The sequence below is a fragment of the Chelon labrosus genome, assembly GCF_963514085.1.
Source record: "Chelon labrosus genome assembly, chromosome: 18".
In the NCBI taxonomy this organism is placed as follows: Eukaryota; Metazoa; Chordata; class Actinopteri; order Mugiliformes; family Mugilidae; genus Chelon; species Chelon labrosus.
Window position 1 is genome coordinate 20,798,846 of NC_140351.1, and position 21,342 is coordinate 20,820,187.

Here is a 21,342-nt window from a genome sequence, read left to right on the forward strand (position 1 = left end):
AGGTACCTTACAGAAGGGTTTTTAGCTGGTTTACAACAACTACCTCTGTGGTGAATTTTATATTCTCAGCACAATCAAGGGCTGGAAAACCAAAACAGTGAGCTGAAAGAAGCTAAAAATGCTTTTAGAAGCAGCAGTCAGGTCCTATTTTCTCTGGGGTTTTCACCATGTGTGACATCTTTTCCTATTCAAATAATCATTAGATGTTGTATCCAGTTGTAGAAGTATTCAGCTTTAAACTATACAGTATATACTTGTGTGGGTGTGTCTGTTTGTGCGGGAGCCAACAAACAGGAGGACAGTCGAGATGGACACCGGCCTTTGACCCCACCTGACCCCAACCATCCCCCTGGCTTTCAGTCTGCTGCCTCATCACACACATACAGGGAGCTTAGAGTTCCCAAAGCCCCCCCAGACCCCCTTCTTCTGTCGGTCAGATCAAAGCTTGCCGGGGGTTGAGAGGGGACCTGACCCGTGGGAGAGGTGGAGGATCCTGCTGTTTGGCTAGTCGGCGGTGTGGAAAGAGACAAACAGGCAGCTTCAAGGACGGCCAGAGGGCCCCCACCCCCCCAGGGCTGATGGAGCCCTAAATCCACAGAGGCTTCTCAAGGCCATGCATGACAGAGGAGGCCGTTTGTTCTGTCGTCACAGAAAGACATGCTCACGCGTGCACACTCGCGGGGAGCTCATGTTCTCTCGCTGTCTGTCTGTCTGTCCGTCCGTTTCGCGAGGAAGACGCGCGCGCTCCCTTCTCCTCCTCCTCGTCTACCGCCACATCCCAGATGCTCACACGCACTCTGTCTCGGCTTTCTGCCGTCCTCTCTCCGCATCACATGGTCGCCGTGCAGACATTTTTCATCCATCATCTTTCTCCCACATTCTGGGCCCGTGACACTGATTAATTTGCGCTCTATAATGGAGACACAACTAATGTGAGGGAAACTGTTCTGCAGTTGTTTATACATTGTTATGGAGAGGAAGAGCATTGCAAGACGCTGAACTTTTTGCCATATTGCAGTTCTCTGTTTTATACATCAAAACTCTGGATGCAGTTGGGGAATATTAATGTATGCAATCTAAATAGAACATACAGTAGTACATGCTTTTATCCTAAAATAAGAGTTGTGTTTGGCTCTGTGTCCTGCAGTATTTCCTTTCTAAATGATATTTTGCGGAGACAGCGGGTTTTTGACCTCATTCTGCATGTTAGAATATTGCAGAAGCCGGCTGCCTCGGGCCCGCGGCGTTGATTAATCCGCGTGATAATGAAGACACGCCACAAACCCTGGTGGGCGTGTAATCACCATAATCATTTAATAATTATGTTGTATTCATAAGGAGCGGCTGTTTAATGAACTGTTTACTCACTTTATCTCCACTTGATTAGATCTAATCACACCGCAGTAATAAGGAGTTGGTTTTAGAATAATTACTTGCAGAGCTGGTGAATTTCTAATCAGCCGTTTCCCTCACATCAATGTTGCAAAGAGAAAAAAAAGGACAAAATAATATCTAATGTCAACAATCACAGGCTTAGATTTCACAATCTCTCTTAGCTGAGAGCCATAAAATACACTTTTGCAGCATGAAATTTCCTTTGAAATCCCAGAGACACCTGATGCTTGTTTGAGCTACTTCATGCGTCTCATACTTGCCTCCTCCACATTTTTATTAAGCACCCTGCAATTTCAGACCCCGTGTTCCCCTCTCCGCTCCCTTTGCCTCTGGTGAGCAACAAAAAGGCACGCTGCAGCAGCTCCACTCGTCCGACTCCCTCGCACTGCCCCGTCTCTTCTCCTTCGTTTACAAGGTGACAAAGCTCGCCGCGGTGTCTCAGTGCAGCTGGCATCGCCAGTAAACGGGGGTTCTCCCATGTGATCTATCTGCGTGGCGCTCATGTTATCTCCAGCGAGGGCATTTAAAGCTCTATGTCTTTTCCACATGGCCCAGACTAGTTTAATTACCCTGCGCTGCCTCAGCTGTAACTGTTGAACGCCCACCACTCTGTCTCGCTATGTGGGAACCAGGACGGAGGAGGACAGGGTCTGAGGCAAAACTTCGTAAAAGTAATCTGTCGGAATTAGTATGGGTCATATGTTGATTTACGAGCAGGGCGCTGAAAGAGCAAAGGCACATCTTGTTCATTCACACAAACAACAATGCAAATGCATTCTACCTAAAATCTCTGCGAAGTCGTCAGCGCCACTGTTGAACTTCAAAATACAGTATGACCTCACTGAGTCACACTCATTCAGCTCTATCGCTCTTTTTTTTCTGTGCCAAACTGAATGATCCATTCATGGAGTTTTCCAGCTCTTTAATTAAATCTGCCTTCCCGCCACTGTGCTGGTTTGGATCTTATCTGGCACTGCACGGTCCACTGTAATTAGAGGGTCGCTAATATATACAGTGTATAAATCTACATTATAACTGGGAAAGTTAGAAGCGTACTCTAGGCATACGAATGCACAAATGTTATTTCAGAACTCCCCACAATGAGTATCATTGTCTCTGATGCTTGTTGCGTCTGAGTAATGTGCAGAAATATAATGTGCTGAAACCTTTTTGAGAAAGAAAACAAAGCTTAAAGGTTAATTTAGACAGATAGGTAAAATCATCTATTACGCTGTGAGCACACAGAGAACTGATAATAAGGAGTTCATTGATTTATTTGCATAAAAAAAAACCCACTAATTATTTCTGTATGAGTGTAGAATGCAGAAATGCCCATGCATAGCATATCAGCAATAGAAACGTTTTAGAAAAAAAAGTGTTGTTTGCCCTAACAGGAACCCCCCAGTGTTGTGTTCACATGACACTGCAGGTTCAGCTCTGCCTGTGTCAGGTCTTCTCTGGCTCCGAGCGGCGCGAGAAGGTGAGACACTCTGATAGGATCAGCTCCAATGACCTTTTCACTCCTCTCCTCTCTTTCCTCGACTGCCCTCCCCTCACCCCTGACAACCCCTCTTTCCCCCCTCTCCGTTCCCTCCTGGCACCGTTGGCGCTGGGTGGCACCCAAGAGCCAAGAGGGGGCGGGCGAGGGGGAGGGGGAGGGGGGGGCGTAGGGTTACAGCAACCGCGGCCTTGGCTCACATGTTTTAACAATTTCCTCCGTCCTCTGTGAAATTATGCAAATATTTTAGTCCAGTTTCCTCGAGTCTGGAACACCAATTAAGTGTGTCTGTTTGGTTTTCGTGACAGCTGCTGAGGAGGCTTGCAGGCCTCGCGCTGGAGGTGAAGGGCTCCCACCAAGGAGGCAGATGTAAGGCGCGCAGATACGCGAGAGGCTGCACACAAGGACGCGCCACTGATGAGGTGAAACTAGGACGTGAAAAGAAGAAAGTGTGGGGATGAGGTGCAAAATTTGGGGTGAAAATGTACAGAAGTTGAGCTACAAGTGGAAAAGGAATGCATTATTATACGAAGTATTGCACAATACAAACTTTGTGCCTCTCAGTGCAGATCATAATGACATTCCACTGCTCCTCCCACAGCAGGTAAGGTCAAGTTATTACCACTGTTTTAAAATACCAACAATAGCCTCTTCTTCTGTGTTTCTAATCAGCCCTGCTCCACTTATTTTTATATGCTCTCCTCCTTTCGCCTTCTGCCTACTCTGTAAAAGACTCACCACAGGTCATGCCCAGCGCAGAAAAAACTTGATCCAAGTTCTGAAAAGTCTATGAAGTCCCACTTTACCTCTCTGGAAGTCCACCTTTGCTTTAAAGGCCTGGTGGCTCCAGAAATTCTCCATCGCGCCAAAGAATTTGATCCAGGGGATTGTGCTGTCTGGATAAAAGTTCACCGCGCCCTCTGAGGGGAATAGATGGAGGTCATGGCACCGAAGCGTCGGCCCCAGTTCAAAGGTGCGCACGGACGTTAGTCCTGAACAGAGATTCATCTTGGTTAGGAGAAAACCTCTTGAAAGGAGGGCATGTAATCGCACTATGGGGCGTGACGGACCATATCGTTATTAAACGGTATTGTTAAAAGAAACTGGAGGAAGGGGTCAAATTTGATGTAAGCTGCCTTATTGTGACATTTGAGACGAGTCCTTCGCCGAGGCCGTGATAGATGTGATAGATGTAGGGTTGGCTTTGATGAGCTTATCCATCATGATGAGTAACAGCTTGGAAGAAGATGAAGACTTGCAGGAAATGTATATTTTATATCACAGGATCATTATTGACTTTTGGTTTTAGAAATGTAATGCTACTTTATCATGAGAAGATTCCCAAACTATCCCATTACCATTATAAATTTTAAACTTCGATTTACTTTTTACTGTCATCATCTGTGAAAGCTAAAAAATATTTTGGGGAAAAGCACATATTATTGCTGAACGAGGCTTGATATTGTTCTTACATCCAGCTACTGGTTAGCTTAGCATGGCACAAAGACCGGAAAGAGAAGAAAAAGGCTACTTTTGGCCAAAGTCCAAAGTTTATGTTTCCTTGAATCCTCCAACCAGCCTCACAAACAATTGTTTTACTCTTCAGTTGTGTAAAAGCAACTGGAAACTGTGAAACCTTTCCATGAAACTGCAAAATATCAAGTTGAGACTTTGATTTTTACATAGATTCAACAAAAAATGTGATAATAAGTGAGCTTTAGATGAGTTAGCATGCAGATTACACTGAGACACTGCTACACGTATCTGCTTATCTGCCTGCGCTCTTTTTGCTGAGCTAAGCTAACCAGCAGCTTTATTTCCCGTATTGAACACTAATGGGAAATGTATTTCCCAAAATATATTTTAAATAAGAATAGCTAATAAGTTAAACTGTCAGCTGCCAATTCTTCCTGGTCCTTTTGCCTCAATCGGTACCTTTCCTTTGTTTTTCTGTGTCTTTTTATCCTTCACTTGATCTACCCCAATGACCCCCCCAATAATTTCCCCCCTCCATTTCCCCCTTATTTCCAATCCCTCTTTTCTACGGTGTCGACCAGATCCTTAGTGTGGCTCGGCTTTTCTGCTCCAGGTGGTCTGCGGCCAGCCACCTGTGTTGTCTTTGTGGCCCTGTCATCTGTCTCCGGGCAGGCTTTGTGGGGTTGCCAGTGTGAGGACAGGCCCGGGGAGCACCGATGATGGAGATAGTACTTTTCTGCCGCTGCTGCTTCTTCCCAGACTCTCACAGGACTCCCAGTGTTTCCTTGGACACAAGGAGGGATGTCTACAACCGTTCCCAAACAAAAACAAAAATCCTGGGAAAATGTTTCCTCCGTCTTCCTGCCTGCTTGTTGGCATTGTAACAGGTCCAAAGTGGGAGGTTGCTTTTGTGATTCACAAGTTTTAACATTTAAATAAGAGAATGAATGTTTTAAATATAGAATATATGAGTATGTTTATCAGTTGTTTGTGTCTTGCACCACACAGCTCAATACAGCTCTGCAAGGACTGCAGTTGCAGAACTGCCTGACTTCTGCGTACTGTGTACGTTTACCGTTTTCTCTGTAATGAAATGAGCATAAAAATTGACTCATAGACTTTCTAAATGATTGTCAATACCGTATAAAGTTGGACACTAAAGTAACACAGCACCAGACGCTCCTACTCTAATGTACTTAAGCAGACCAGTGCATTTTTGTTCACCTCCACTTGAGGGAAACATTATTCAGCTAAGGCAATCATTTGGTTCTTCACATCACAGGGCGGAATAAAAACCCATCCGATGCGAAAAAGGCTGCTGTAGATACAAAAGAAATTCAAAATACGCTTTAAGAAATCGCTGGCTCATCTAGTCTGAATTAATATATTTATATGTCAGGTAATTGTAAAATATCACTTTTTTTTTGTCGTGGCAAAAGCTGAAAGCTTGAATGAGTGAATGTTTGGCGTTCTTGCTTGAAGCTGAGACTTGGAGTTTATTGCCAGTTAATTTTCAATCGACTGCTGGATGGATCAAATGTTCATTTCAGCTCTGCATTCCAGCATGGGTTTTTATGGAGTTGGGTAAAATATCACATGCAAAGATGCTTTAAATGAGCCCAAGAGATGATGAAATGCACTAAAGTAGACCCTGGAAAGTCATTAAAAGAGGCACATTCAAATGATTATTACATTTGTCACTTTAATCACATCAGTTTACTATTTATTCATTTTAATGTGGTACTGTATAGTCCACGTAAGTCACCTGGAAGTATGAGAAAATATTCAATAAATAAACTAAATAAATTGACGACTGCTTGGAGGTCAGAGTTTAGGCATTTCTTTATTTACCATTACACCACTGGATATGCTCAACATCCCAAGGTACCCCTCCCCACCTCTCCTTTTCCCCACCGTTACATATTCAGAGTTTTATTTACTCCTCATCCGGAGGGGAGAGTGTTGATAAATGACGGCGCTGCGCCCTGGGACTCTCCTGTTTAAGGAGCGGCGGGGCGATTTATGAGCGCGCTCTCGCAAGGCCTCACTGTGATTAATCGACGCCGTCCTCCGCTGCCACAGGCGGGGTGGGGGCAGCCGGCCCTCCACTGTTTGGATAGGGAGATAACATCAAAGCGGCCTGCTGCTTGTGTTAAGAAAATACTGCATTCTGGGTCAGCGCAAATGAATCCAGGAGGAGCTGGAAACTGTTTTTAATGGCATTCCCATCGATATATTATCACTCCGCAGCTAGCACGCAGCATTTGAGCGCAGAGGTCGTCAGATGACATTTGCAAATGTCTTTGTTCCTTCGACCCTAAAGCTTCCTCGAGGCTACGGCTGACTTTGATGATTTAGATGTTTATGTTAGGCCGCATTTATGAATGGAGGGCGGCTGTGCTGTCAGAGAGAGTAAACATTAATAACTGTGGCAGCACGAAAAAGAGTCATTACCTTTTTTCCCTAGACTCCTTAGAGCTAAGACTCTTAAGGCTTAACGTTTACAACAGCCCTACAGGTTATAGTTCAGATGGATGTGCACCTAATGAGTGGCCAAAGGTGTTAGCCTCTGAGATATTTACCTGCCCCGATGTTCTGCTCCACACCTGCGCCATTGATCACAGGTCACACTGATGAGCTGGGTGCTCCAGGCCTGACACTGCTGCTCTTTTGATCTCGCTTCACAATGAACCGCTCACCACAAGGCCTAAAATCCCTCTTGTCTCACGGCTGACTAAAAAGAAAGGGTCTGTCCTCCGAAAGTGACACCCTCTTTTAAAACGCAGATTGTTCGTCTCTAAAAAAGTGTCCACCCTCATCAGATCCAGCAAGAAATAAAATGATTTATTTCAATGGCTGCGCGGGTCTGGTCTGTTAAAGTGTGCAACAAAGTAAAGCAATCCCGGCCAAGTCCCACTCTTTTTTTTTCCTTATCTCATTTACACATCAAAATAGTTTCTCTCCTTTCCCATTGTGAGAACACCATACTGCTTGAATCAACTGGGAATCGTTGGGCGAATTTCCGCTCTTTATTTTCTCCTCCCAACTGCTTCCCGGAGTTCCTAAAAGGATGCCAATTTAGCTGAATTCAGGCCGAGTTGAAAGGCGCACTGTTACCTGTCCGCTGGGGTAGAACCTCTGCGGTGGCTGCCCTTTCCCATGCTTCCACGGCAGGACCCCGACCACAGCCAGACAGAGGGGACACCTGTTCCCTCGGCGAGGCCGGCCAGCAACTGAAATCTTAGCGTCGGCCCTGCCCATTGAGAGCGGGCAGCACGATAAGGGCCCTGCACTGTGATTGGGAGGAGGAAACCCGAGGAGAGAGCAGGAAAGGGAATGCCTATAGCCAGATGAATATGGTACAATTTGCCAAAACACAGTGCCTCCTTCCACAAGACGATTACCCACACTTGCAATAGAAAAGCCATTGTTTGGTGCGGGTCTCCACTTATCTGCGTATTCTTTATCGTAACGCAGAGCAATAAAAGCCTGCCTGTGCTGCAGCGAAGGACAAAGTTTAGTGCAGAAGAGAGGAGGGGAAATTAAATGTTTCTGTACGTGTAAATCAGCACCGGTTATAGTCGGGTAGGAAAAAACATTGGCCTCTCCTGGAAATACCTTTGACTCCCAATCATAAATCGTTGGCACAAAAAGCCCATCAAACTTTTTACACTCTTTGAACTATTTGTGTGTTTTTGGCTCCGCTCTGGCACAGTTCAGCACTTAGAGAAGAGGAGCATATAGGAGCTGATCTGAGACCCAAGAACTCGTGCACGGCCCATTGAACATGATAACTTTTTAAACATGTGGTTAGAGCAGTGGAAGGCTGAAAGATGAATCCTTACGGTTGCAGTATAAACACAGAGTCCGCTGCCACTCGGAGCGTCTTTTACGGAGAAAAAGCAACGATATTTCTCCCGCCCTGAACGAACGCTGTCTGGAACGTGGGTCTAAAGGTCAAACACGGTGCGGTGACAGTTTGTCCAAGAAGTTTCCGCAAGAGGCCCCCAATGAGCTTCTCTCCTCACTGCATATGTCAGTCTCCCCCACACCATCTTGAGATCCAGGAGGACAATTTGTAATCACTGTTGCACGCCCTGATTGACTGTTATAATCCTTTCATCTATTTATTTTTTTTCCCTTACTTGCTAACGTCCTACAACTGCACCCTCGCCGATACGCTTCAGTTGCACAAGCTACGGCATAAAAACGTCATGCGCCTCAGTGCTCAAGTATGCGGGAGATGGACACTGCGAGACAGGATGGCCCACCAAGGGGCCATCACCGAGGGCTAGGTCAATGTCTTTCTGCTGCCTTCTGAAGCCGCGGGGGAAACAAGCGGCGGCTCCGGTGGAAGGAGCGAGCAGCCCGAGAGGAGCACAGATGCACGCTCCCGAAACTCTTCAAAGATCCCCTTCGCTTTCAAAACATGTGCGCCATATAATGTTTTGTTGGATCTGTCAAGGAGAGAGATTTGGAGGGGGTGCGATTTACACGAGAGCGGGGCCATGCCTTAAACAACAGGATGACATTTTTTGAACCACGTCCCTTGGAATGTACCAGCTGAGTTTTTAAAGAGGGGCGGTTTTGATTTTTTTCCAGTGGCGCTGCCTTTTCACTGGCAGTTGTGGACGTGAGCAGACGAAAAAATACTTCTCAGGGCGCTAAGAATTTTGTCTAAAAAATTTAAAATGCATTGAGAAACCTTATTCACATGGGAAACCCACAACCGCGTGGGAAAATACGAGTGTGTTCAGAGTCTTGGGTGACAGCTTAATGTGGATCCTAATTTATTTCCCCACCCATCCTTTGACTCAGGACCAAAGCAGAAAAAAAGGCTTTTGTAGAGGCAATAGAAAGGGGCATGTTATTGGGGACAGTCCGTTAAGCTGTCCTCACCTCTCCCCCTGACCTGTGCTTGCTTGAGATGTTTTCTAGCTGAGGCATCCTTCCTGCCGAGGAAGCGCAGGGGGGGTGATTTATGGACCAACGTGTTGAGGCGGAAATGTAAGGGCACCCGGCGAGAATTATTGATCCCGGGAATCGTGAGTGAGGAAGAAGCAGCGGGGAGAAAGAGAGTGAGAGAGAGAGAGAGAGAGGGAGACAGTCAGACAGGAGACTGATACAGAAAGGGAGGAGAGGGCAGCACTGTGTGCAGCAGGGGCCATTAGCCTCTTCCCCCTTTGCAGGAGAGAGCAGGCAATGATGGGTGCTCTCCTGTAGAAAGAGGAGGAGTGGAGTGCAGGAGGGGCTCTAATAGGATAACTCCCCCATTAGCCCAAGGGAGCTGCCTTTCAGAGATGCTATCGCTCCCAGCACACGTCTCCATCATGCCTGCCACACTGTCGCCATGCAACGCAGACAAAATCAGCATCCATCTCTCATCCAATCAGAGAATATGTGGACTACTACAACGGAATAGAATGAGCTTTTCTGCTAATCTTGGGCATTATAAATAAAGGAGCAAAGCAGCGGAGATGGTAACTGGCTGCAGGCCTTCGTTTTCGAGGTTGACGTCATTCTAATATTCACTATGTGTTTACAGTACAAACATCTGCGTGGAGCTGCCGAGCACTTAAGGAACTGTGCCTCTAACAGGCAGAACGTGCACTTGTTTTCTCAAAGTAAACATCGTCTCCATGGTATTTAGAAGGTAACTGACAGCATCCATAAAGCTTCACGTGATGCCATTGTAGCCCCCCGATTCAAAATATGATGTAATCAGCGTCTCATTTAGCATGTTTACTCTTCGCTCGCGCACGGTGCGGCTCCCTTTTTTGTTGCCAGGCATGGTGAAATGGTAAAATGAGGGCTACTTTGATTGCAGGGAGAGAGAAAATGAGGGAGGGACTGAAATTGTTAAACCCAATTTAACATATCAGCTTAACGGAGCAAAAAATGCCCCTTTACATGCCAGCAAAATAATACTATCATAACAGTATATTTAAAAAAAAAAACTGACAGAGCCAGACGGGTTCTTTGCTTCTTCAATGCAGCACCCGCTTTGATTGAACGAGGCCAGCACTTAATGTTTGAAGAACGAGAGCCTCCGGACACCTTGAGTGGATAACCATATGCTGTCACAGTAGACCAGACGCGCCTCATATTGAGAGCTCTGTTGACCTGGGAATTGTGTGGGAGGTGGAGAGCGGGGGCGGACGGGCATGGGGGACTTGTGAGAGTTTTGAGAGGTACAAATCAAGGATTTAACTACTCTGGCGCTTTCTCCCGCGCACACAACGCAGAGGGCAGCGCTCGGCTGTGTTTGTGATCGCCGCTCACAAGTGACTGACGTTTACGGCGCGGGGAGAAGACGCGGGCAATCATGCGGCGGGGGTGATGCTCTTTGGATCGTGTGCGAAAGAAAGAGCGAGAAGAGAGAAGCAGATCTAACAAGGGAGAAAGGCAGATTTTGCACCAGTGCCACGGGTCTTTATTGGGCCACACGTTAAATCAAAGGCAGATGTTCGTTCCCTTTGACCAAACCACATCAGCTGTCGCTCCCCTTGCTTCCTCCAGCCTCCCCAATTATTTCTCAAAAAGGGACAAACCAAAACCAACTATCAGTAAACATGCAGACCCCTCAAATTCCATAAATGTCAAGCTGCACAGACAACAAGTCAGCCAGCCTCTGTTTGCACAACTGGGAAACCCCGTTCTGGTTCCGACGCAGGGCTACAGCTAGCACGCTAGTTTGGGGGGGAAGTGTTATTATGGTTTAACATGCCAGAAGTTCTCCCTCATCATGAAGCAAACCCACCAGGCTGTCAAACAACTGTTGACTCCTCAGGGCGGAACATTATCATTTGCTCTGTTGAAGTATTCCTTGTGGTCAAAAGTTGGAAAAGAATCATTGTGTGGATAAGCAATGCAACCAAACAAAAAAAACAAAAAAAAAATCAATGTTCCTTTGTGATTCAAAGCGAGCTGAGAATAGGCAGCAGTGAGGGCCTGGGACATTTTATATAATGCGCTCATGCAGTGGTCAAACATATGTAACTTGGAAATGTGTCACTCTAAACTAAGCCAAATGTGTGCAGACATTCGCTCATGCGGCCATCAGATTAGAGGTGAACCTACAATTCATACACCAAAAGAAATTTTCATGGGAGATAGAAAATGCTCCCCTCCATTACTCTGATTTTGTCTGCAGTGCTTGAAAACGTAACATTTTGGAGTGCCGCATATTCAGCTCTTGCTTGCCCTAATGGTGCCCAATCAGTTCCACCAGGTCTGTTCCAATGGGGTAGGCGGCCTCTACCCTGATTACACTGAATTGTGGGTATTTCCTGCCTCTAAGCCTCGCATATGGATTGAGTAAGGCAGTGGCTGAGGGACTACCGTTTCTCTCCACTACATCTTCCTTTCTTTCTTTCTCTCTCGCTTTTTTTTCCCCCCCTTTTTCGACGGAAAAGCAAAACACTTTTGTTTTTTCTGGCTCCGCTGTCAAAATACTGAGCTGGGCCTTGGCTCGGTGTCTGCTCGCATGTAGCCAAGGAAAATCCCATGAGACAAGTGTGGCTAAATGCAGATTAATCCACATGATCACTATCCGTCTGCGGGACTCAACCACACCTATTGCTGACCTATTGCTGCATTTTCTCCTCACTGTATATGTGTTCTTAGTTCAAATCCTGGCTAGGTTATACGTATGACGATTCCACCATATAGGCCTGTTTTCATCTTCATTACAAAACAGCAGGACGGATGCTTTTTCGAAGTCTTTTCTCACTAAAAGAAAAATATAACATAATCATGAAATCCAAGCTTCTGGTGGAAAATGCCATAATAGCACCTGTAAGTGACAACGCGCACACGTAAATGCTTTTAAAGCAAACACCTAGCCCTGTTTTTTTAATGTGTAATGTTTTTATCAGCAAGAAGACGATTCCTGAAAATCCACCAGTTATTGTATTAAAACCACAGACATGTAAGGCAAACCTGGACGAAAATGGTGTCGGCGTGAAGGAAAGGAGTGAGATTTAAGAAGTTGGTTGCGGATGGAACATCAGCTGAATCATATTATATCCAAGAGGAGTCAATAAGGTAGCCCATCTCTGGTGTTCCTTATGACATTTTTAACCTTCAAACACATTATTTCCTCCAAAATCCATTTCTACTAGGAGCCAGAAAGAAGAAGGTGAAAACTATAAGTGATCAAAATTGAGTCTGCTGCGTACTTTGGCAAAGTTTTGAAGATTTCTGTTGACCTAAGAAAGATGTCCCATAAATAACTGGGATTTAGTAAAAGGGGAAAATTAGTTCTTGCATTCATTGCCAGTTAAAAATTTGCACAGACTGAGTAAGTGCACCGGGCAGTTTTTTGGATGACGCCTCACAACTACAAATTCCCTAAACTACAGACGATACCAACCGGTTTGATGCATATGTTTGTATTAAGCGCTTTTTGGGGAACGGGCGGCTCATTATATTGCAATCCCCTTTCAAGCAGTTGCCATACTCCTTCTCAAATATAACAGCTGATAGACGAGCGACCGAAGCACATTTTTCAGCATTTTACGTAGCTGCAGGGTTATTTGATTTGGCAGCGCGGGCAGCCCTTAACTAGAGGTCGTATCTGAAAACAGAGCAATGAATCAAAGTATTCTGATTGATACTTGTACTTTTATATCGGGTGTTATGCAGGTTAAACATATCAGTGCTCACTGATGGCAATTAATTATTATTTCTGGAATAGTTTCACAAGGCTGGTTTGACAATTTGTAAAAAGAAACCATTTAAACGCAGGTTTACATTTTACATCTTAAAACCTACTGACTGAACATTTAACTTAAAGAGTGACTGCCGTACACATATTATACTCAACCAATATCCACATTTTTAGCTGAATTCATAAAGAAATGTGACTTTTTTGTAATTATATGACCAAACTGCACGCAATCTTTCATAATCTGTTCGCTCTTTAGTGTCTAAAAACTATTTTGTTGTCATACTTCCTCCTGTGACTCACGCTGCGGCCAACAAAAGAGATAGTGTGACACCTACTGAATTACCAGTGCACAAGATGTGATTGATTGACTTGTTGTTGGCCTGCCATGACCACTGGAATGCACCTCGTGTGAAAGGTGCCTGCAACAAACACACTGGTGCATACCTCCTCAGGTTACCTGGGTGGCACTCCAGGTATTATAAATTTCATTGTGTGCTTTAAAAAAAAAGGGGGACGCAGGAGACAAAAAAAATAAAGGAACGAGTAAAAGTCTCCTCCCTTTTATGTATCAAGGAAAATATGTACTTTTCTTCAGGTGTAGGTTGTTTCACTTTGCTTGTAACGCGATAGGAGACTAATACAAAACACCTGACCTCAAAATGAAATGCCTCACATAATGCAATAACGTGCATTGTCTGATTGGTTATGGTAATTCTTCATTTAGCCACAATAACCTTAAGCTCAGCCGCCTCAAATCCAGAGAAATCACTTGAAACAGATGTGGTCGAGGTGAGGTTCCAGAGTGAAATCCATGAAAAATGGTTCTTGCAGAAGAGGTACCACCAAAAACCTGGTCCTCTAATGCGTAGGAGAGTATCCCCATGAAGACAAAGCATTGGTGCATTGTTATATTTTACGGTGTGGCATAAATCAAATATTATAGAGGTGCTGAGAATAAAACGCATCTGACATTTTTAGCGTGACAGTTCCGCCATTCCCGCGTTTAAGTGGCGGTGGGAGCTTTGTGGCGCTAGGCCGAGATCTCCTCCTGTTAAGCGCACATCCTGTAGGCTTTGTCCCATGGCAGTGACCTGATCCAGCAGGAGGAAACAACCAATCAGGAAGATATTAGATCAGCTCCGGGAAAAAATTAATAAAATTCTCTCAAGTCCGCTTCACCTACTGTACCGAGCCATGAGATTCACACACGAGGCGTGCACTTTATACGCTTTCATCAGAGCGACTCCATTAAACTCCCCTCTCTGCAGGTTTAAAATGATCTACGGGCATCATGATACGCTTGTAGAAGGTGTTGTGTTCCTTACAGCCGATGTCCAGACACGGGTGGTCTGTGCAACCAGATCCTTTGACATCACAGAGAACATGAAAACATGAAACATAGTTATTGATCACGGAGTCCGCACTAATCAAATAGCACCCTGGTTTGTTTGAAGTTAAAAATGGTTACAGTGGGTGTTTACCGTTGCACTTCAGGACCCTCCAGCCGCGCCCCTCTTAAACATACACAGACAGAAGTGTTATTTGTATTGTTAAATTTACATTAAGTCCATTTTAATCGCATCAACCCACTAAACAGATCTTACAATAATGGGCCTGACAGAGAAAATTGCAATCATCTGTGAAGAGCCTGCGGCGGTGTAATGGACAAACCTGATTAATTTAATCTTGTTGCACTCCATTATGGCTGCACTTTATCATTTCAACAGATGGAGCACCAAGAAATTAAAAAATGCTCTCAAGGATATGTGGCACTCTCCATCCACTTGCATCCCTTTATCTGAAGGTGTGTTGGCTGCCGTGCTGAAATGAAGGCTCAGAATGGAACCTTTGGATGAGTGCATTTTTAAACGAGATTAGGCAAGCAGTCAATTGATGCAACAAATCATCAGAACTGTCTTGTGATGTATTGCTGAAGGCTGTTAAAGGCTGTCCATCCAGTCATCTGGTCATATTAGTCGATATTATCAAAGGACAATTGCTTTACTGCATGGAGGCTATTCAGGAAGCCCGAGTGTTAACATTCATTCATCTGAATCATTCATTAAATATGCTCAGCTACTGCTGTTTGCACACGGAAATGTTTTACAGCTATACATTTTTCTGATATCTCTGCGATTTTGTAAGTTTAGGGTCAAAACTGAATGACTTTTTTTTGTCTCTGCTAGAATTTGGACCTCCATGCTGTGTGGATGAGTTTTACCACATGACCCTTTGATATGAAGCAATATCTGCTTCATATCCTTATTATTCTGTAACCTCAGTTATTGTGTACAATACATTTTGTATGTTTCACTTGAATGATGCAATTTTATCATGCTAATTTATTATTAAGCAGTACAATGTTGTTTTAAGGCTTACGACTGCAGATTATGTAACTGATTATTTCAGTGTCAGTCACAGCAGTTTTATTCATATACTTATAATGTACGTGTGACATTTAAGTTGTTTATCTACAGCCGCATGCTAGAGGGTAACAATGATTTCTATGTTTCTACTCTATGTATGATAGGACAGACAAGTGTGACAATGTGTGAAAATAAAATTAGGTGTAAATAAAAACATTTTTAAAAAGGAGCCCAAAGTGTCTGGAGAGCACTACCAATAAAGAAACCAGGGTTACAATAATGTACCGATTATCAGCAGTTCAATGTGAGAGTAAACTTTCCCCTGGCATTTTTGTTTTTTATTTGTATAATCTTGGGGGCCTGATAGGGTAAACTTTTTTTCTTTTTCTATGTTGAACATTTGGAATGATTGAATTAAAACATTAAAACAGTTTTGTGGACTAAAAATTTAAAGAATAAGAAACAAATTTTACTCAAATCATTCAACAATGTTGACGGTTACCTTAGGGACCTATGGGTGGCGCTCTAATTCATGTCCAAAGGGAGGAAGACACTGTTTAAAGCACCATTATGATTTACCACTGCTAAGGTCATTTTAATTTGAGGCATCCTTGAAAATGAGTAGATTTAAAAAATAAAAATAAAAATAATTTATAAAAACAAATGTCAGTTTTGTCTGCTATTACAACCGCCTTACTTACAATAAATTAGTAAAAATAATAATAATAAATAAATAAATAAATCTACTTGTCAGGTAAACCAACCTGTCGTAGTTGTTGACAAAAGTGAAGTGTAATACTAAAAGCTGTCCTCGTGCCTGCCTCATTTGATACCAGTGGGCAGCGCGCGCTCAGACGCATGCGGATATCTTGTCAATTGAGTGTAACCTTCCGACTCCGCTGCCATGAAAACTTTTAGCCTTCATCGCGGACAATGAGGGGCTCTTTTACGCCGCTTTCCCACCACTTTTCTGTGTTCGTCGCGCACTTATTTCCCAGCCTGCGAGGAGAAAAAACTCCGAAGAGAGTATAAGTTCTGGGCAGGGAGACTTGTTGCATGTGGTGACAGCGGTGGCACAAACAAGGTAGGTGCCACACGAAACCACTCATTTTGCCCGTTTTCCAGTGGCCGCTTCAGCGCTTTTCGCACTATACGTGTTTGTTTGACTTGGTGTGGCGAATTGACAGCGTGGTATTGAGCCGTTTCCAATATGGGCGGGGGCAGCGAGGCTACTTTGAGTTGGACAGACAGAACTATGAATCATAGCTCCATGGTATTAGCTGCGGAAGGATCCGGGCGCACTGATAAATTAGAGCTAAATTGAGGCTTACCAGCCAGCTACATCCCATAACTCTAATTCAGTGTATTAACTCCAGTTATTTATTTATGACACATATATATTAATAGAGATTTATTTTGTAAAGCTTTAAGGTTAATTATTTAGTTGCATTTTACACATCACACTACAATAGCTGACATTTAAATCAAACCGTCAAAGTCTGTTTAAAATTATTACATTTTATAATATTTAAAGCCAGTGTTTACCAGTAAGTAAACCTGCTTTTGTATTTTATTACATATATTTACTCACTTTAGTAGCATATATTCTGATTCTGTAGCTTTTTTAACTCCTGCAACTAAGCTGAAGCGGGTATAAGTGCAAGATGTCTGAAAGACATTTGTCAAAATATCATTTGCCTTAAGTTAACAGCAGCAGTAGTTTCAGCTCTCAGTCATTCCGCCCCAGACTGCAGTCATTTTTCTGTTTAATTATTTCCCTTTTTTTTTTTTTTTTTACTGTGCACCACATTTGACAGTGATGGATAACAGGTTAAAAATGGACATTTTCTCCTCAGTTAGTGTATGTTGGATTGACTTAAGCGTGCATGGTGTTCTTGCCTCTGACCAAAAGGCCTTGGAAAGATTGTGTTCCCCTCTGTTTTTCCCATTCCAGTATGATACAGTTTGTCTTCATTTTCTTCTGACTTGGAGTTATTTTGGTGATATATAGCCAAAGCACATCATCGAGACAGAAGTGTAGGTTATGTCAAAGTTACGCCATCGTGATTGCAGTCTGCGCTCAGGCGGGCCTTCTGCTCGCTCCACAGTTCTGAATAAGCATCTCACTGAATCAACTGTGTACAAATGGAGGTTCCCTGATTCAGTGTTTTTCTTTGTCTGTTGTCAAATATCAGGAGTCATTCGGTGTGTAAAATTCAAGAGGCTGCCGTATTTATACACCTGGTTAAATGTTATGATGAGGTTACCGCTGAGAATTGGCTCACGTCTGACTAGAAGTCAAGCCAGAGGTTCATCGGTCCATGGTTACACAAACCGTGTAGCACTGCAATTACAATGCGACAAAAGTGGAGCAGGGAACGCAAATGATGTTTGCTTTGTATGCCCGTATCATCTGGTCTCCATCTTTCTAAAGTAACAGAAATGATTACTCCTCAAGCAGCCAGTGTCAAGTTTACACGCTCTTAATGCTGATAATCAGACTGAATTTCAGCATACATTTAAACTAAACAGTGTGCTGTTTTGATGCATTTTCAGCCTGCTGACATGCATCATGCATGTTCAAGAGAGCAGTTACTTCCTTACTAGTTTGTTCATTGGTGACTAATCGAGCGGTTAGTTTCCCAAGATCTTATTTCATCTATAAAATTTAACAAATTATTGACAAGACTGAAATGAGAAACTATAAAAGCTAGAGGTGACCAACAGTCACTCAGAGGCATTCAGTTGAGAATCCCACAACATAAAGACACGGAGCAAATCCTGAAAAGTGAAATGTTGAAATGAGGCAAAGATTAACGTTTCCGCCGTACAAAATACTTTAATCATTAAAATGCTTATCAAAATAGTTGCATATAAATTTGTTCTTGATTCCTACCACTGTAACGCTCTCCTCTCATTTTGATTGAATCGTCATCTGACAGTGCCCAAGTTTAATGTTCCCCTCCTTGGATTTCCTTGCAGAAATATCATCCATTTTATGAAGGATCGGGAACATGGTCAAAATCCACAACACCGTAAATGACATATTTATTGTGACTGGTGGTCATTTCGTTTTGTAGCTTTTTATTTTTCGACGGGTGATCTCACATCCTCTGAATGCTGCATTTTATTGACATATTTATTGACATTGTGGAATATCCTGTTTTGTTTTGACCCTGTTTCTTTTGGGCAGCCTCGATGATTGACCTGAGGTGAAACAGCTGTAACCCAAAGATCTCAGCTCAGAATTCAGTTGGTTTATAAGAGTGTGGTTGCGCAGCAGGAATACTGCAATGTATCATGTCTGCAGCAATGAATAGAACAATTTTCATTCACACATGTACCAGATTCCCTACTGTACTGTACATGTGCTTCACGTTTTCTTTAAGACTTGACTTCAGAGGAAAGTTCTCCAGTCTGTTCTCCTTACTTTTGAAGTTACATGCTCCTCCAATTACTGGGGCCATGCCGGCTCCCCTATGGTGTCCTTGGACAGCTCTTTGAGTGCCTGAAAATGTTGCGGACCATTAATTCTGGATTGTCTTCATCTGTTTGCATAATTTTCACTCCGTAACCATTTTCCTCCCCCAGTTTTTGCAGTCTGTCGGGTTTATATTTTCCCTTTAAGAAATCTTTGACTCTTCAAGAGATTTCAGTTTTATATAATTTTTTTCTCTACCACTGACAGCTGTTAAACTTTTACATCAGCCTGTTTTATGGTACACTGTCTGTCAGCTGTGTACTGTACACAGCCTGTGTGTTTTACAGCCTGTGTGCTGATGTTGCCTATTGAAACTCTTCACCTGCCAACAGATAGGTTTACGTACACATTCAGCCATATTTTTTTATTCTTTTATTACAATTTCCAGAAGTGTAGAAAATCCTAAACATAGCAGAGCAGCCGGTAAACAGAAAATCGTGGGTGTTTTCTTTAACCTTATATATTTTCTAGTTTTTTTCAGTTAGACTAATTTGCTGTCAGGCAGGAGGTTGTTTTTGCAACTCAGGCAGACTCCAAAAATTAATTTATCCAAATAACCAAGTCCTCCTGGGCCATGGAGGTTGGGACACTGAAATGGCCCTGGTAGGAAAAGCCCGTCTTTTGAAGTCTGGAATGTTTTGGCTGACTTAGAGCAGGCGACTGGAGTGGAGGGATCATTTTCACTGACCCATGGGATTTTTAACCATTTTCATATACTGAGAACAAAACAAAGTGAGGAAAAATGCCTGAGCTGATTTGCATTGACTTTGCTATCAAAAACAAAGAGGAAAAAGTTAAGTGAGACTGATTTAGGGCAGTAGTGGTTTTCTTATTTTTTTCTCTTTTTTTTTTTTTTTTTTGCTGATTTGTAGAATAAAAACTGTGACAATTCAACTCTAAATGACAAACGTGAGGACATGACGTGTTCTCGTCAAGAGCATACAAACTGCATCTAGTAGGACTGTTTTTTCGTTTATCTTTAAGAAATCCAGGCCTACAGTAAAAATGCCTTTTTTTATAAATGCACTCTGAGTGCTAATGAGGTGGTCATTTGGACTGAGGGCAAAAAATACAAGGCCCATCCTAATAATCCAAACACTTTAATTGTGCACTTTCATTGTATAAATGCTCTCATTAGGCGCATGCACTGTTGGTGTATAATTTATTATATCCACTGTTAGAAAATCACCACGCTACTTACATTAATAAAATGAATTCCTATTTATATATTGGATCACCTTAAAGACTTTAATTACAAAAACTAAATGGTATGCTTTTATTAAACAAGCCCAAGGAAAGGGAAGTGCAGGAAAGCAGGCGGTCTTGAGTAACGGGGCACTTGAGTTTCCAGCGTAATAAATAATTCACAGGTCCTGCGTGATGAGCTGCTGAGGACAGAAATCCCTAATGACAGCTTTTTATAACCTATGACTCAGCTGCCCATTATGCTTCTGACATCCCTACACAGACCACATCCCCTCTGCATTGCTCGGCGCTCACTCTTCTCTCACCCTCTGCTGCTTTGCCTACTGCACTGACAAAAAGGAGTTATATTACAAAGTGCTATATTCAGTTCCTTAATGAAAGCGACTGAAATGGAGAATATGTTGAAATAAAATGATTAAAGATTACGTTTATTTGTCTGATACAGCTCACTGTAAAATTATTTTTATGAATATTATGTTGGATCTTTATATCTTTATATATGCATAGGTGAAATCACTGTTTTCTAACTTCTTCAAATGTATCTTATCTTAGATCACAACCTGTCTTCTGAAGTAGTTTGTTAGCTGTTTCTGTTGGAACCATGTGAAAAGGCTTGTCCTGTAATTGTGAATTTCTTTTTTTGTAATTTCTCGCTTAAGGTGCATGCATGGGAGACTATTACTGCTACTACTACTACTACTGCTGCTGCTGCTGCTGTGTGTAAGGCTGTGTAATTGAGTCTCTCCAGTCTGCTTTAGGCCTATGACTTAAAGTGTTATTGTGTTTGATTGGCATAATGGTACCATGCCCCCCCAGGCAGGGTCATTCTGAGCAACATCTGGGTGTATTGTGCATTATGCAACTCCCAGTATGAAAGGCAAGCCCTCGTATGGATTTAGCTGATATCATTATTGTTATCATTTCCAAACCCCAATTCACACTAAGAATAAGGTGGTTGATTTTATATGCAAAAAAAGATCCAATTACTCAGGCCTGCTTGTGGTTGTCCCTAGAGTTAGAGCCAGGAAATAAATCTGGTGGCCTTGATTAAGTACCTGACAATAGAGTTAGCACAGCACTAGTAGTTTATAGTAACACAGCGGACATGGGCAATTAGGCCCACCAAGTAATTTACAGTACTGCTTGCAGGTGGTGACCTGGTATGAGCCGGGGACCACCTCAGTTACAAATTAGATCGTATAGGCAAGGAGAGTAGAAGCTCTGTAGCACTTCCAAATAAAGCAAAGCA

At 43.1% G+C, this 21,342-nt stretch overlaps 1 protein-coding gene across 2 annotated transcripts in view; it reads left to right on the forward strand.

Moving 5' to 3' along the window:
• The first annotated feature begins 16,178 nt into the window (after nt 1-16,178).
• Nucleotides 16,179-21,342, forward strand: part of eya1 (EYA transcriptional coactivator and phosphatase 1) — a 62,321-nt gene continuing 57,157 nt past the window's right edge. Inside the window, exon 1 of one of the 2 annotated variants that reach the window (XM_084565761.1) lies at nt 16,179-16,490. The gene's annotated coding sequence lies outside the window, so the exon portion shown is untranslated. The remainder of the gene's footprint in view (nt 16,491-21,342) is intronic. The other variant, XM_084565768.1, reaches the window with a different exon arrangement.